We start from the raw sequence: 16338 nt of genomic DNA on the forward strand, positions 1-16338 counted from the left end.
CAAAGAGGTAACATTATCAGGACATCTTAAACCATGACAGAGCACACAGCATGCTGTAGACAGTGGACATAAGTGTGTTTTGCACAGTATTCATTGGCTTTTGAGAAAAGGCCTTTGAGCAAGTCCAGCGGAGAGATACCAAGATGATTATGGGGCTGGAGCACCTCCCTTATGAGGAAAGGCTTGGGTTTGTTCAGCCCGGAGAAGAGAAGACTGAGGGGGGATTTCATCAATAGCCAATAAATATCTAAAGGGTGGGTGTCAGGATGATGGGACTAGACTCTCTTCATTAGTGCCCAAGGACAGGACAAGGGGCAATGGGCACAAGTTGGAACACAGGAAGTTCCACTTAAATATGAGAAAACACTTCTTTCCTGAGAGGGTGCCAGAGCAGGGGAACAGGCTGCCCAGGGAGGTTGTGGAGTCTCCTTCCCTGGAGACATTCAAAACCCACCTGGACACATTCCTCTGCCCCCTGCTCTAGGGGTGCCTGCTCAAGCAGGGGGGTTGGACAAGATGATCCCAGAGGTTCCTTCTAACCCCTACCGTTCTGTGGTTCTGTGATTCTGTGAAAAGAAATGCCCCAAATTAGTCACTCTGTTGCATGTTGTGCCATCAGTTTACTGCAAGTTCACCGCGATTGAGAACCCATCCCAAACCAGAACTTCCACAAGTAGCTTGTGGTAGGCAAACCCCAGCAGGAGCACTGAAGGCATCAGCTGAGGCACCAGCTGGCCCCCAAATCCAGTGTGCGATGGTGGATGAAGGTTTGGGGTGGCAGAGGAAGAGGTGTTCATAGCCACCACACAGTTCCCAGCCGTACGCACAGCCACGGTCCCCAGCACAGCTGGTGCGGGCTGCTCTGGTCCATGCCTGAAGAAATCCAGATGCAGTTATTTAAAAAGAAAAAAAAAAACTCTGCAGCAGGGGCTTGGGCAGTGAGCAGTGTTTTTCTTCCACCACCCCGCCAATGTACTGCTCCACAGGTCTCTTCCTCTCTCTGCTCTGGTGCCAGCCTGCAGCTGCCAAACAAAACCTCCCACCCACTCACCTGGTCCATCTCACACCTAGTCCAGCCAGCAAGGCCTAAGTCTACCGTATAATGTGGCTTACGCACAGCACCAGTGAGTACCACAGTGCTTGTCTGTAAGCTTCAGGTTCCCCTCTAAGATCCTACAGCCCTAAGTGCCCTGCCTGCAAGAAGCTCCAGCACAGTGGGGTGCCTCTGGCCCAATGGGAGCCAGCCAAGGAAACCCTGCAAAAGAGGGCATGGCTTAAACCTGGCCCTCTGCTGGCTTTCTCTGTGAGCCTGAAAGCATGTCCCATTCTCCAGTTTCCACTCAGGAGTACCTTCCCCGGGAAGCCTGCAAGTGGGTCGGGGGGCAGGTGGCCCCTGCTCAGTTTGGGAGCATTTCTAAGGTATCTAATTTATGTGCCTCTTTAACTGACGTTTTTATTCTGTGGATGCTGCGCTCAGATACCTAACTTTTGCCAGGCACCATGGAGCAAGCCTACAGCAGACTTGGATATCCATGTCTTAGAGAAATTCCTTACAAGGAAGAGTCTGAATTCCACAGAATTTTTTCCCATAACTCTAATCATGAATGGTACATATTTGGCTTGAGGTGGTGATGCATATTTGTGAGTTTCCCTTGCTCCTGGATGACTTCTAAAAATGTCAGATCCGGAATTTGAGCACTTCCTTTTCTGGTGTAATTTGAGAAAGCAAGTTTGTAAATAATTGGACTATATCTGCTGATGATGACATTAACTACATGTTAATGTAGTCATACATTCAATGACTGTCTTCAGTAACTTTGTAAGTAGTGATCTAGGAAAAGATAGAGGTTTTATAATGAAAAGCATCAGCTAGTCGATAAAAGTATATTTGTTTGTCGCGAATTAAATTTGAGATTTTCCTGTCCTTTTAAATGTTATTTCATTACAGATCAGGAAAAAAATAACCCGAGGCTTTCTCCAAGTAACACTTTAAAAGATATCCACAAACTCACCAAATCAAAGTTTACCATACACGTTCTTCAAGGTCAACACAAACATACAGCTTTTAGGTTTAAAATATTTGTATAGTTACTTCTGTGAAGAAGCTTAATCACAATTACTTCAATTCAATAGAGATTTCACTTTATAACATAGCAAAGTACACTCTATAAACACAACTCAAAGGACACCTTGCACCAATAGATCTGATACTATATTGAATTAAAGATTTCAGCTAAAGGTTTTTTGCCTTGATTAATCTTTGGTCCTAAACTGAGAGTTCAGCTTCCAGAAACACACCAGACACTGTTTCTGGAAAATATGAAATTATCTCAACCTGCAGCTGGTTTGGGTAGGGGTGCCCGAGCTGCAGGAGGGCCAGGGAGCCCCCGGAGGGTGCAGGTGCTCCCACCCTCTGGTCCCAGTGGGGAGCTGGCTGTGCAGAGGGAAGATCCATTCCTGCAGCTCAGATAGGGAAAAACGGAGTGTACAAGTCCAGGTGTCCTCAAATTCCCAATATAGACGTACCCAATGCAAGAAATAAGCTTCTCCCCAGGTACCCACCTTCACCTGTCAGAGCCCAGAGGACACCGGAAGGCTGGCTTTGCTTTACTGACTGTGTTTAATTTCACTCAGGTTTCCATTTCATTTTAGAAGATTGGGGCTGTAACTGAAATATGGCAAAAAGACTTAACAATTGTCACACACTGATTTACACTCCCTATTTTTTTTTTTTGCCACACTAAAGACAAAGAGAAAACCTTAGCTCAATCAGAGAAACTAGCAGTGAGCAGGAAAGATTAAAATCTATAAAGTATAGGTATTTTGTCTCAAGACAATAACATTAAAAAGTGATACTTATAGATTTCTCCAAGGAGTTTTTTATATGTGTAAATCACAGACTTATATCCTCAATGCAGCTGGCTGCAGGCTTTGACTATTTTATATGGCTAAATCACATTTGTCACAGACATTAAACTGAGGCAACATGACTAAATTTCCACCCGCAGTTACAGCAAAATAAATACAAGACAAAGTTTTTCAAACTAGGTCTTTTTTAATATTTATTTACATGTCACTTCCAATGCATTTCATATTCACATCCGGTTTTCATAGTGGTATGGAAAACAAGTCCTCAGCCTGAAGCCATTTCTGTTATTCTCGTAGAAAATGCAACCTAAATTTAGGTATTAATATCCTATCAATCTGTACTCTAAGACTGTTCTCCCCCACCTCCTCCAGCCTGATATCTTAAAACTTTGCCCACAAATGGTTATTTATGACTGGGCCGGGCCATGCTGCAGGTGCTCCTCAGCCCACCACAGCAGGGGACAATCACTTCTGAGGTCAGAGGTGGACACCACTTTGCAGAGCCTCTGTCCCACATCCCACTCCAGCTGCACATCAGGGACGGACACCACTGAGAAACAAAATAATTCAATGGAGATGGTTTTATAAAACCTGTTTGCTTCATTGTGCTACCTCTTTCTTTGACGATCAGAGTAAGTCTTGCATGGGAATGCAAACTGATGGAATCCACCACACACGCCAGCACAAACCAGCCATAAATCCTCTCCATAATCACAGGGTAATGGGAAAGACACTAAGAGGAGTTAAGACAGGCTAACTGGGAGCACTTCTGAGAAAACCTCTCATTAAAAAAAAATCTAACACTGGGAAAAGATGGACTTACTGGGGATTTACGTAGATAAAACCTAAATGCAATTAGTATTTCTCTGGTTCCTCTCAGTTTTGTTCTTTCAGTAACTTTTTCAAATCCTGTTATGGCTAAGAACAGACTGCTTTTACCTCCCAGACTAACCCAGTCTAGTCCAATGGGCAACCTGAAAGCAGACCTCTGTCTAGTCCTTACACTTACAAAATTCTCCCTAGATTTTCTGACCATAGTCATATTTCATTTGAAGCCAGTGAAATTATACTAAATAGGAGAATGGGTTTTGGTTACTCATTTTTACTCCTTTCATTTGGTTTATTGACTATCTCCCCTTTGCTTTAAAGTCCCCCAGAAATGCAGCTCGTCTGCCCTACAGAGGGGACCTTGATGGTCTGTAGGGGCAGTTTGGCATGTGATGCAGGGGCACCACCTCACTAAGCTTTTGCACGGATTTGAGAATGAAAGAAACGTCCAAAGGAAAAGAAATTTCTTGATAAGACAACAAAATTATAAAAATGTACAGATGATTAAATCCACACTGATTCTTAAAATAAGAGGTCCAAACTAGAAAGGTTATAGGTAAAAGGGTTCAAGCATGTCCTGTGTTTGGAGGTGGATTAAGAACAGCCTACCCCAACACGCCCATCATTAGCATCTGGGTCTGGACAAGCCATAGGGAATTTCTCAGCTGGGAGGGAAACTCCTTCCACAAAGCTAGACCTGACAGCAAAATTGCCCCCAGACCCATGGCAGTTTGTAAGCAGCCGGCCAGGGCTCGGCAGCCCGTTGGCTCAGAGGCTGCAGGTTGCAGCGCAGTCACGGCCTCACTCTGCACCCACTCACATCCTTCTGGAGCTTGGGCTGCCCAAGCACACCAAGCCAGGACCAAGACAGCAGGGTAGCAGCTTTGTGGGCTCCATTCAATGCCTGTCTGTTCAATCACGTGCGAGGAGCACAGAAGAACATGCTTCCCCAAAAATAAAATTGCGAATTTTTGTCAAAAAAATTGAAAATCTGAAAATTTTGGCTGAAGACCTGGAGTCAACATTTTCTTTCGTACAGCAATTTTGACAGAGTTTTCCTGATTGATATGCCAATGTCCCAACCTTTTGCTGTCATTAAAAAAGTGACTGTTATTTTTAGATTAATTTGAGCATTAACCTCATTGTCCAGCAAGTGAGGGTATTGTGCCCACCTACTGAAAACCCCAGTGTTTTGTGCCTTATATGCCAGAGCCATCACAGGACTGACAGCTCCCCTTAGCCCAAGGAGTACTCCCTAATGGCAGCGTCAGCTTTCCTGTTTCCAGCACCTCCTAGAAATGCTACTTTTTGTACACAGAGGTTATGCCATTGCAGAGGGGTTAATGCAAACCATTGTTTCTAAAGCAGGGACAGCGTAAGGGCAACCCAGGAGGTGCTCTCGCTGATAAGGCAGAACACATAAGGCTGAACACATTGGAAACCCCGTAGTACTGCTAATCCTCATTGCCAGAGATGAGCTGTTGTGAAATGCTCTGGTGCGCTGCCAGGTGCAAATCAGGTGCTGCCTACCCTGAATTACCGAAGTCAGGATGAGGCTACTGAGCAGAATGCTTTATTTCACCTCAATAGTATCCATATCTTATTGGGAATAAAAGTGTTTGTTTAATATACACCATGGCAAAGCAGTGATTTGTACAATAGGTCACACCTGAAATCTTTTAAATCCTCAAAATTAAAGGTGGTTTAGAATGATAAGCACTAATCAATCATTCATTGTCATTAGAATGAAGGAGTTATTTCTGCTTCTGCCTTTTAATTATTAATTTTAAAGGACAGAAAGGAAGTGGGGACAAATTGTTTAAGCATCCAAAAAGATATTAGAAAAAGGGTGTAAAGCAAAATCTGAAAAATTTGATAGCTGGATTCCTTCAAAAGTTTCACTAGAAAATAATGTCGTTTTTTTTCTGATTGCAATTTTCTAATAAGAAAAAAGTTATTAAAATTGTAATAACTAGCATGCTTTGTATAAAAATATTCTTTTATATTACTTGGACCTTCTCAGCTTTTGTACTCTGGTCTGCTGAGTTCTGTTGTGTTTTTTTTCTCGGCATTTTAGCGGACTGCCAATCTATGTGGTTGGATCAGAATTAAATCACAGCAGTAGAAAGGTTTGCAATACACTTAACCTTGCAATAATGCAGGACACTATTGAATATTATGAGGCAAAAATAGCTGCAAACATAAACATGAATCTCTTGTCGTAGGCAGGAGGCATACAAAATGAAGCCTTATTTTTTAAAAACTTAGTTTTGTACTTGCGTGTCTGCACTGAGTTCTCAGTTTCTCAGTTCTCAATTTTACTTTTGCAACCAAAAAAAACACAGAAGAAAAAATAATTTCTATTTTTGTTTGCTCGTTGTAGAAATTTAATTGGTTATTGACAGGTTTTATCTGTAGCTACCTACCACAAAATAAGTGAGACCTGGAAATGACTGCATTTTTCTGTATATCTCATAGTTTCCCAGTCCTTGGTTCAGTTTAACAGCTTTGTCAGAAGTTTGTAGTCAACTGAGTGTTGAAAGAAAATACGAAATTACGATCTGCAAGAAAGGTTAAGGGGAAAGTAGAAAGTTGGGAAGAAATTATTTTATGAAGAAAAGATCTTCCTGTGTCCGTTTATAAATTCACATTTGTCATATTCAGAATAGTCATGAAACAACTTCTTAATAGAGATAAAGAGATCTCTTCTGGCACTGGCAATTAAACTGTTTCCTGCTTTGGAGTTCAAAGGCAAAAAAAAAAAACCCAAAAAACAACAAGCCAACATATTAGCTTTTCCCTAAATTCCTACCTGGTAAAAATTTACAAAAGGCTTTGCGTAAGCCTAGTGCTGGCGGCCTGAAATATACTATAATATTAATGAAGATTCAGGGATTGCTGTCTCAGAATACTGTGTCCATATGTCAGTTTATGGGAAATGACACAATTAAACATATCAGAAGCAGAGGTGACTCTCAGAAGTGCCACCTAACCTGATAACCACTGCAGGCAACAGCGTCCAGCCCAAGGCTCGCCTGCAGGGAGAGTCAGCACGCACGGAAAGGAGCCTCCTCATTCGCAGCACACGGGTGTCACACCCCACACCAGGGTTCCCCACTCCATCTAGCTCTAGGTGACTTGGGCCAGCTCAAACTGGAGCACCAAGACACAAACCTACGTTTTGGTAGATTGTCCAGGAAAAGAGGCACAAGGAGGGAGATGGTGATGCCTTCTCCCTCTGCGCTTACATGTGGGGGCACGGTGAACTCCAAAGTGACGGTCTGCCAAGTACTCTGACCAGCACCTGGAGTTTACCCACCCCTCACGTTCCTATTACACTCTCTTCATCCAAAGGTCCCCCTAAGCAATCCCCACATCTGCACATCTGATGTGAGCCAATGGCAGATGCCTGTAGAATCCATAAAGATGAATCAAAAATCAATCAGTCTCCAGACACCTCTGGTGCAGGGGTTTCCTGATCTGGTGTCAGTGGCTGTCAATGTAGCCTCATGCATTCATCTTCCATGAATCTGTCCAAGTCCTTTCTGAATACATGCAAACTTTCACTGTCTTTTTAGCAAACTCCAAAGCTTCACTAGAAATTGCGTGCCACCATGCTACTTTTTATTTATTTTGAACTTGCCACCTGCTGATTTTATTTGCTAGGTCTTGGTTTGGAAGAAACCTCTTCCCTCCTCACCCTTTCCATGTCACTACAGCTGCTATAGATCCCTTTTATACGCTCTGCTCCACAAGAGGCTTATTTAAAAGTCTTAATCTATTTGCTCTCACATGGAAGCCAATCCCTAGTCTGAATAATTTTTGTCTTCTTGCTTTGTATCTTCTTTCTTTGTAGCTTCTACCAGCTCTGGTCCCACAATGTCAAACCAGACACGTGCCGTCTGCAGGCAGGCAACATTAATCCCTACTAAAACAATGACTGTAGAGCAAAAATGAGGGTTTAGTACCCTAAACCAAAAGAGCAACTTTCCTTTGCCCCTGCTTGCTGTTTGCTTGGACTCGGAGTCTCTGCGCTGCTCTTGCACATTCTACATTTGAAACGTGTGCTGGCAGATGGATGTATCTGGCCCTGTCGTGCTTTCCTACACCAGGGTGTTTCAGTCCACAGCCATCTCCCAGCTTCCCAGATTGTACTGGCTTACCCTGAGAGCATTGATGGACAGAATTAGCAATGGAAGAGCTAAAGTGATGAAAATTCATACCCAAATTTACACTGCCTGGCCTGTATAAATTAATTTTATAAGTCTGAATGGTAAGAAAACTTCTAGAATTGTTTCACTGAGTCTTTCTTGTGCCATTTTGTTTATCTAATAACTCATTTCAGAACTGCCTATGCTAGCCATCGCCTCCAAGAGCAGATGAGGGTAAACCGGATGAACACTGAGGCTACTGGACTGCACAGCTTCCCCTTCTTCCCTCTGCCTCACCGCCTGGGGCTGTGCTTGGGCTCTGACAAAGATTGGGAGGGACTTCAGTGTTTTCTTGGGGTTTTGGGGGTGTTTTTTGTTCCATCTGCCAGGGTGCCTACAGAGAGAGGATCGTGGGTTTTTCCCAGCCACTCCAGCGTTGCCCCCAGGACCCGTCACCCCGCCCAGAAGCCGGGGACAGTACAGCTGCCTCCGTCGCACCCTGTAGATGGACGCTGTGAAGGTGCCTCCGTGACTTTGGTTACCACAGCTTGAACACCCTGGAAATGTCCTGTGCGACTGCTCTTGTACCTTCTATTTTACTGCTTAATGTTCGGTGCCCGCACTATATCCTGCCACCAGGCATCCTGGGCTGATGCAATGCAGGTAGGTAACAAGTGACATCAAGGCTGGAGGATACTGTGTGCCAAATACAGGTAGGGTTAAAAAAAAAAAAATAAAATAAAATAAAATAAAATAAAATAAAATAAAATAAAATAAAATAAAATAAAATAAAATAAAATAAAATAAAATCATTCTGGGAAAGCAGAGCGAGGGAGGCCGGGACGTACAACTCCTCCCCTTCCCCCCGAGGGAGCCCCTCTCGGAGGGCCGCCGCCTTCCCAGGAGATGGCAGCACCGCGGGGACCGGCCGCCCGCAGCAGGAGGCGGCAGCGGGGCCTCCTCCCTCCCTCCCTCCCTCCCGCCGGGGCCGCCCCCCCGGTGCCGCCGCCCTCCCTCCGACCCCCCGACCCCCCCCGGGCCTCCCGTTGCCGCCGCCGCCGCCGCGCCCGGCCCTTTGGCGCCCCCTGGCGGCCGCCCCGCGGCACGCGGGTTACCACGGCGTGGGTGCAGCCGGCGCGCTCCCCACGGGCCCCGCCGGGCGCCCCGGGCCTGCCGGCGGTCCCCGCCGTGGCGGGAATCATCCCTGGGGGCCGGCCGGCGCGGCGGGAGAGCCGGCGGCCCTTTGGCGGGCGGCCCCGCGCAGCCCCGCCGCCGCCCGAGCCGGGCCATCCCGCCGCTTTTGACTAAGACCTGAAGCCGCTGGGTTAAACCCCGGCGGGCCTTCCCTCCCCTCACACTCCTGGGGCTGGAAATGGAGTGGAATGTGGGCACTTGCCCGTCCTCCGTGGTTGACTGAAGAAAGAGGCGCACCTGGAAAAAGTCGCTAAAGTTTTGAATGCTTTTTATAACAAAGCTTTGCTGGGCTCAAAGCTGAGCCTGGTATTTGCTTCTGAGGGCTTGTTTTTGTTCCACGGTCTTGTCTGCAAGCCACGTGCCAAGGACAGGCTTCTGCAATAATAAAAGCCAGAGCTGTCAGACCATATGAGGGTAGGGAAAAGCTGAGGCAATGGAGGAAAGCACATGGAAAAGAAATGCTTTCAAGCCCATTTGATACTGGTCTAACCAGACTTCTCTCTCACTGAGAACTGCGTTAGAAATACACACCTTGCATGTCAGCTCGTGTGATTTCTACACATACACTTGCACATGGAAAGCTAAAATTTGAAATCATGGAGCAAAATAGCTTTCTTTAATGAAAGGACTATTCACTTCTTTACATGAGTTATATCTTTATATAATACTGGACAGTAAAGTGTCGTTTGCTCTGTTCCGTATAAGAAGTATTTATTAGAGCATGTTGTAACTTCTGGTCGATGAATATAGAACATGTCAGTAAAACCTGCATCCGCTGAAAGCCAAGGATGCCTTTCTTTCCTCAATTTTAACTTATTTCACAATGAGCTGCAAAATGAAGCGCAGCCTGTGTTTATAGATTGGAACATGTGGCAGATCAATATCGCAGCTAAAACCATGGCAGTGTGGCAAGAGTAAGTGTGCACACTGAACAATTTATTATGAAATGCGAAGGGGAGAGACCGAAGTAGCGAAATCACCACATTCTGTGGCTTGACTGAAAGAGACCTGTGCAGGCTGGGGTGGAAGGGTCTTCTCTGATCAATAGAAGAATAAAGCCACTGTGTAAAGCTGGCATTCAGCACCGAGAAAGGTTGCAGTGGGTAAGGAAGTTTTGATGTCTATTTTGCAGCACCTGGCAAGTCCAAAGCAGATATTAACTATCTTTCAAAATATACTCGTCTGGGACTGTGTTGTACATTAAATATTATGAACTGCAGACTCAACAGAAAATCAGCCTGATTTCTCAAAAATCATGTCAAAGTATTCCACAGCACCTAGGTTAGTTTTTTCACGGTACTCACATCTTGACTCAACCAGCAAAACACTAGCAGAGAGCATTCATTCCCATCTTCTTCATCAGGTCAATCTCATTTACTCCAGAGGAGCTGGAAGCAGTTTGTCAGGGCCTGTTACAGAGGTGCAGGGCCTCTGCACGGTTGTTTTCTAAATGTCTGCTGAAGTGATATAAATTTGAACTTTCTCCTTTATGCCCTGGAGCCTCTTCAAGGTTCAGAAGCATCTCTAAGCAGGGAAGACTGGCAAATTGGCAATATTCTCTTAATTTTTTTTCCACATATTCTAACACAAGTATATTTTTAATTCTCCCGGTGTCAGCTTTACTCTAGAATATTTTTCATCTATGGGAATGCCGTAATTAGGCCTCTCACTCCTTTATCACCTTACTTGTGTGACATTCCAATTACGATCATAGGAATGTTGCAGGCTATAACTTTTTATGCATATAAATCTCCCCTTAAGTTTGAACAGTGGTATGATTACTGAATCATTACTAGATTTAGTCCAGTAATACACCTGCCTTACCATCAAAAGCCATTTTTCTCTGTAGGGAACACATAGTTTGAGTCCACTCTCTTTGCTTTTAGTTTAATATATGGTGTTACAAAACCTAATTTTGTCTATTACTGGGAGTGAAATCACCTGTTGTGGTTTGGAACTGTATTTCTCAAAATCCAGCTGTGTTGTAGTGCCAGCTCAGAGAGTAGTGTTTCCTACCCTTTTTTTTAAAGATTCATTGAAGCATTTTTGTCATGACATGGCTTACTGTGATGACAACTATCTTCTGCCTAACAGATCAGTGGTTAGAGCTGCCACGCATTAAATGGGACATCTAGTTTTAGGCAGTCTTCAGCCAGAAGTCCAGCAGAACCATGTCTTATCTACTAGACTAGTTTGTTACTGAAAGCAATCGCTACCTCGTCCCTTGACTCTTGCTTTCCTGACTGTTGAGTGGCCAGTTCCAAAAAGAGGTTGCCCTAGAGCTTATAGCCAAAATAACCTCCTACATACAGGTAACCTGAAATGAACCCTAAGCTTCAAGTTGATCGAAATTCCTGCTTCCTGGCATTGTAAGCTATTATGTAAACAGGGAGAATTTCCACTGCTATTATCTTTTTTATATAAAAAACCCGAACATATCCTCACAAAAGGGAAGGAGTTAGGATCCCACATGAAAGAGGGCACTAAAATGTCTTCTTTTTTACTGTATAGTCAATGAAGGGAATAAAACATTGGAACTTTCTCCAGAGGACTACAAAAGGTGGATCTCTGGAAAGAGGAAAACACTTTTTTACTGTGATGGTGGTTGAACACTGGAGTAGGTTGCCCAGAGAGGCTGTGGAGTCTCCATTGGTGGAGATATTCAGAATGGTCCTGGACAACCTGCTGTTGGTGACTCTGCTTGAGTACATGATCTCAAGAGTTCCCTTCCAACCTCAGTGATTCTATAACTCTGTCATCTCTCCATTGATTTTATCGGAAGTTTAAACAGTACCCCCAAAAAAAGTGTCATCGTCATTGCTCAGGACTAGGCAGCTGAATTGCAAGTGCATCTGGGCCTACGCTGTCGACACAGGATCCTTCCTTAAGTTCCTAGTTTAGGCAGAGATTCAGAAAAAAAATCACCACACTGCAATTTTAATACTTATTTGAAGAACCTAACTTCTAGAGGGCGTGTATTTTGTATGCTAAAGGCTTATTTTTTTTCCATTGTCACATTACTTTTCAGTCACCTTTCAACTTTGGAAGTAGGGAAAAACAAAATTATGTGAAGAAGTTCTCAGGATTTTTTATTTTAAGTTTGAAGAGAACAATCCTATCCTCCTGTTTCATTCCTGGCAAAGTAATTCAATTTACTATTGTGACAGGAAGAGCTCACATGTATTTCCCTATGCATTAGAGACTTGTTGCAAAAACTTGACTTTATAAAGAAAAATTATGTTATTATTTGCTGTTGAACTGGTGTTCTGTAACTGGGATGATGTCACCACTTCTGTAACAGATAATTACACTGTAATGAACCTGGGGGTTGTGTTAATTAAAGATTTAGGATATACTATGCAAAGCCAGATTTTGCTCCAGAAAGGGGAGTAATAAATTCTTAGAAAAGTAGATTTCTTGTAGGTGAAATGTAGTAATGCCCTCAGGCCCTGGTCCCTGCTCTGTTGTAATGATTGCTATAAAAAAACCCCACACAATAAGAAAGATGATCATTGGCGAGCTTTAGAATCTAGGTAAACACCCCAAAATCCATACATCTGCTTATCCATTCCAAAGAACAGGAAGTCGAGCAAGCATGGCAGAAGGCCAGCATGGATGAACATGGAGCTTCTGACTGAGCTTGGACACAAAGAAGGACCCAGAAGGTGGGAGCAGCAACAGACTATTTGAGAGGAACACAGAGATTCTGCCTGCACGTCGGAGTAGAGTTTGCAAAGCCAAAGCTCAGCCAGAGGTGAAACTAGCAAGGGAGGTGAAGGGCAACGAAGAAGGGTTTATGATTACATTGGCAGCAAAAGAAAAGGTAAGGAGCATGTGGGCCCATTGCTCAAGAGGGTGGGGACCTCATGACCGGAGACAAGAGAAAAGACAAGGTACTCAATGTTTTTTTTGCCTCAATTTTCACTGGTAAGGCTTGTCCTTTGGCTCCCCTAGTCCCCTAAGCTGACTAGAGTAGTCTGGGAGTAAAGCAGGACCTGCACTAGAGGAAGGGAGAGTTAGGGATCACTTAACCCACTTCAGATATACACAAAAAATCAGAGGCCATCAGTATAGAACAATAGGTAGCAGACACAAGACTGAATGTGGGAAATTCCAATCATATAAGGGGAAAAATATCACCATGAGAATGGTCAAGTACTGCAACATGTTGCCCAGAGAGGTTGTTGGATCTTCATATTTGAAGGTGTTCAAGACTCAAATAGAAGAGTCCCTGAGCAACCTGATCTAATTAGATGTGCTGTTAGTAGGGAGCTAGACTAGATGAGCTCTGGAGGTCATCTATGAACTTTATGTTGTTTTATAGCCCCATATATGATTACCTCTGTCTCCACATTCTTTACATGCACCATGACAAAATGTAACTAGAATAGCTACAACAGATGAGAGAGAATAAAGGCTATAGTGAAAGTCCCCAGAAAATACATGTTAAAGCATCAAAATATAGGTAACACCAGTTCTTACACTGGCTTTATGTAAGCCTGAATGGAGTCTGGTCCCTTAAACAGACCCACCAAGGTTGTCTGGTCACATGAGTCACAAGTAGCTTCTGGTACCTTTTTCGGTTTCTGTTAAAGGCTGATAAAAGGCAGTAGCTGTTGGGACTGATGTTTCTGGATGACTTATACGAAACAGGATCACAATTTGCTCTGAAGATCACGACAAGTCAGGACTGTCTATGTTTTACTGGATCATGCAGCAGCCTTGGTCAGGAAGAATGAGAGCCCATCCTGATTAGACTACCTATGGGCTTTAAGTCAGAAAACTAACCAGCTCAACACAGACCAGTCACTGAACGGCGTTTCCATGTGAAGCTGTGGGCATTTACATGATGAACTACATGTAGCTGATGGTTACAACCTTCATGAAAAGAATAGTGGGCTTGGACATTCAAAACAAGCAGCAGTGGGGAGATGTTGAATTTTAATCATCTGCCATTACTTCTTTCTTGTCTTCAAAAGGCAGTCATGTACAAGTTAAACTATAGGCCCAATCTCATCTCACCTTTCATTCTTCCTTCTTTGGTCACTACAATGTGAGTTCATGTTGAGCTCTGCATCCCAACAAGCTAATATTTCCATTTAAACTACTTCAGGTTCTGTTCAAGGGAAACTACAGAGATTAGGGTGAGGCTAAAGGGAACTTTACTGTGTTATTGCATTTAGTGTTCTAGTATTTTATATTTTATGTATCGGATGGGGAGGAGGAAAAGCAGATACTCCTTCACTCTCAGAAACTTCCTCATAGAGCTTTGTACTTTATTATCACATCATGTATTGGCAGTGCAGTAGCGCACTCTGCTTTAACCCACGAGAGGCATGCATCGGAATTTCTTGGTATCATGCTTTTCAGGTTGCGGCATCTTCATACCAATGATCGTGCTGCCAACATTTGCACAATGTACCCGTAACAGATTTCAAGCAAGAGTTCTTGAGATGGTATTTTAAATAATTGCATGTTAATTGTGCATTACATTAGTGATCCTTAAAGGATTGGGAAGACTTATGGAAACTGTTGCATGCGACCAACTAAAATTTAGAGTCAAGGTGTGAAACCAAGTTTCCTACGTGCGACTTGAAGTACTGTACAATGTACACAAACATCCTCTGTATTTTGTAGTGAAGCATTGATACAATGTAGTTAGAGTATTTTTTCATAAATATGTTCCATAACAGAGACCAGTAATAAAACCAAGATGTTTTTTCATGTTAATGAAACATGGCTGATTATAAAGTTTTAAATACATGCCAGTATTTACGGGGGGGGGGAATAAAAGAAAAGAAGTAATCTAAGTAGTTCAGAGGATCTTTTACAGCCCAATTAAGGATTTTCCAAGTGGAAAGTCAAATGCCTTTGGTTGTACTGTTTTGTTATTTCCAGATGTCTAATACACTGAACCCTGCACTGCCACGTCAGTAGTACTCAGGCTATGGAAACCATGTTGTCATTTATTTATATTCCTGTAGCATCATAAACTGGTCAAAACATTTGAGTTCACCAAACTGAGATTTAGAAATTGAAGACACACTCTTGGAAGAAGAAAACAAAAGAAAGAAAAGCAGTTTCATAACATCAGAGATTACATGTCCTTTAAAGACAATTTCTCATAGTCTGGAGTATCATTCCTGGAATAGATATTAAGTGTAGTTTAACCAAGCTACTTTTTATTTGGAACACTCAATCAGTTTCTCTTAATATGCTACACCCTTGTGTTCCTTTTTATTTTGTTGAAACAGGACTATTTGGGCAATAACCGGCTGATTACTGGTCCTAAATATATGGCCACAAAAATTTTATGTATGGTGATTGGGAACCATCGGCTGTAAATATGGAACACAGGCCCCTGGAATCAGTTTAATGTCCCTGCAAATTTTCTGTGTTTAACTAAAAAATTATTTGCTTTCACAGTTGTTTTATTCTTAGAGAGGAAATGGAATGAACCTTTGAAGACAGTAGCCATCTATCACATGCAAAGTGTTCTATTGTCGTTGCTGCATTTCAGATTTGCACCAGGCAAGCTGCCAGCTAATCTTGCACTCTGCTTTTCTAAGCATACACTAAATTTTAAAACAGAAACAGACTATATCAATACTCACATTTCAGCACACTCAAATTATGATAAACTATGAGATTCCCATGCTCAAAAGCTTTTCATAGAAACCTTATTCAGATCCTCTCAGCTGCTAGACTCCATGAAAGGAAGTAAAATGATTAAATGAGATTAATTATTATCTAATTACTTGTTTTGGTGCCACAGAACCACTAAGTGTGATCATGACTGGTGGATAATACAGCAAATACAAGAGGACAGATTCATGACAATCTCTTTCCATATATGGTTTCTAATCTGAAAAAGGAATAAAGCATTGTCCATCTTCTGCTTAAGAACACTATAGTGAACAAGCATACCTGAATGATTTAAAGGAGTGAAAATCTGACTAGTATTTGCAATTTGGACTTCATCCTGTTTGCAGTTTACACTGCAGATCCAGCTCTCACAGCACAACTAAGACAAGTCAAGCCTGAGGCAAGATGAATTCAATTTATCGACAAAGGGAAGGAACTCTAAGCCACAGAGAACACAGTGTCTACCTGTGACCTTGCTAGCAGAACAGTACTTAATGGTACTAAAGCATATGTATTGAGTTCAAAGCAGCCTCTGCAAATAATCTTGGGAATGTTTTTATCTTCCAAGGAACAGTAAATATTCCCATGTCTCCCCAGTACTGATACTGAGAATTCACTTCATTTTTTGTACAGATTTACAATTTCACTTGAC

Source organism: Phalacrocorax aristotelis, chromosome 1, assembly GCF_949628215.1.
Source record: "Phalacrocorax aristotelis chromosome 1, bGulAri2.1, whole genome shotgun sequence".
Taxonomy (NCBI): domain Eukaryota; kingdom Metazoa; phylum Chordata; class Aves; order Suliformes; family Phalacrocoracidae; genus Phalacrocorax; species Phalacrocorax aristotelis.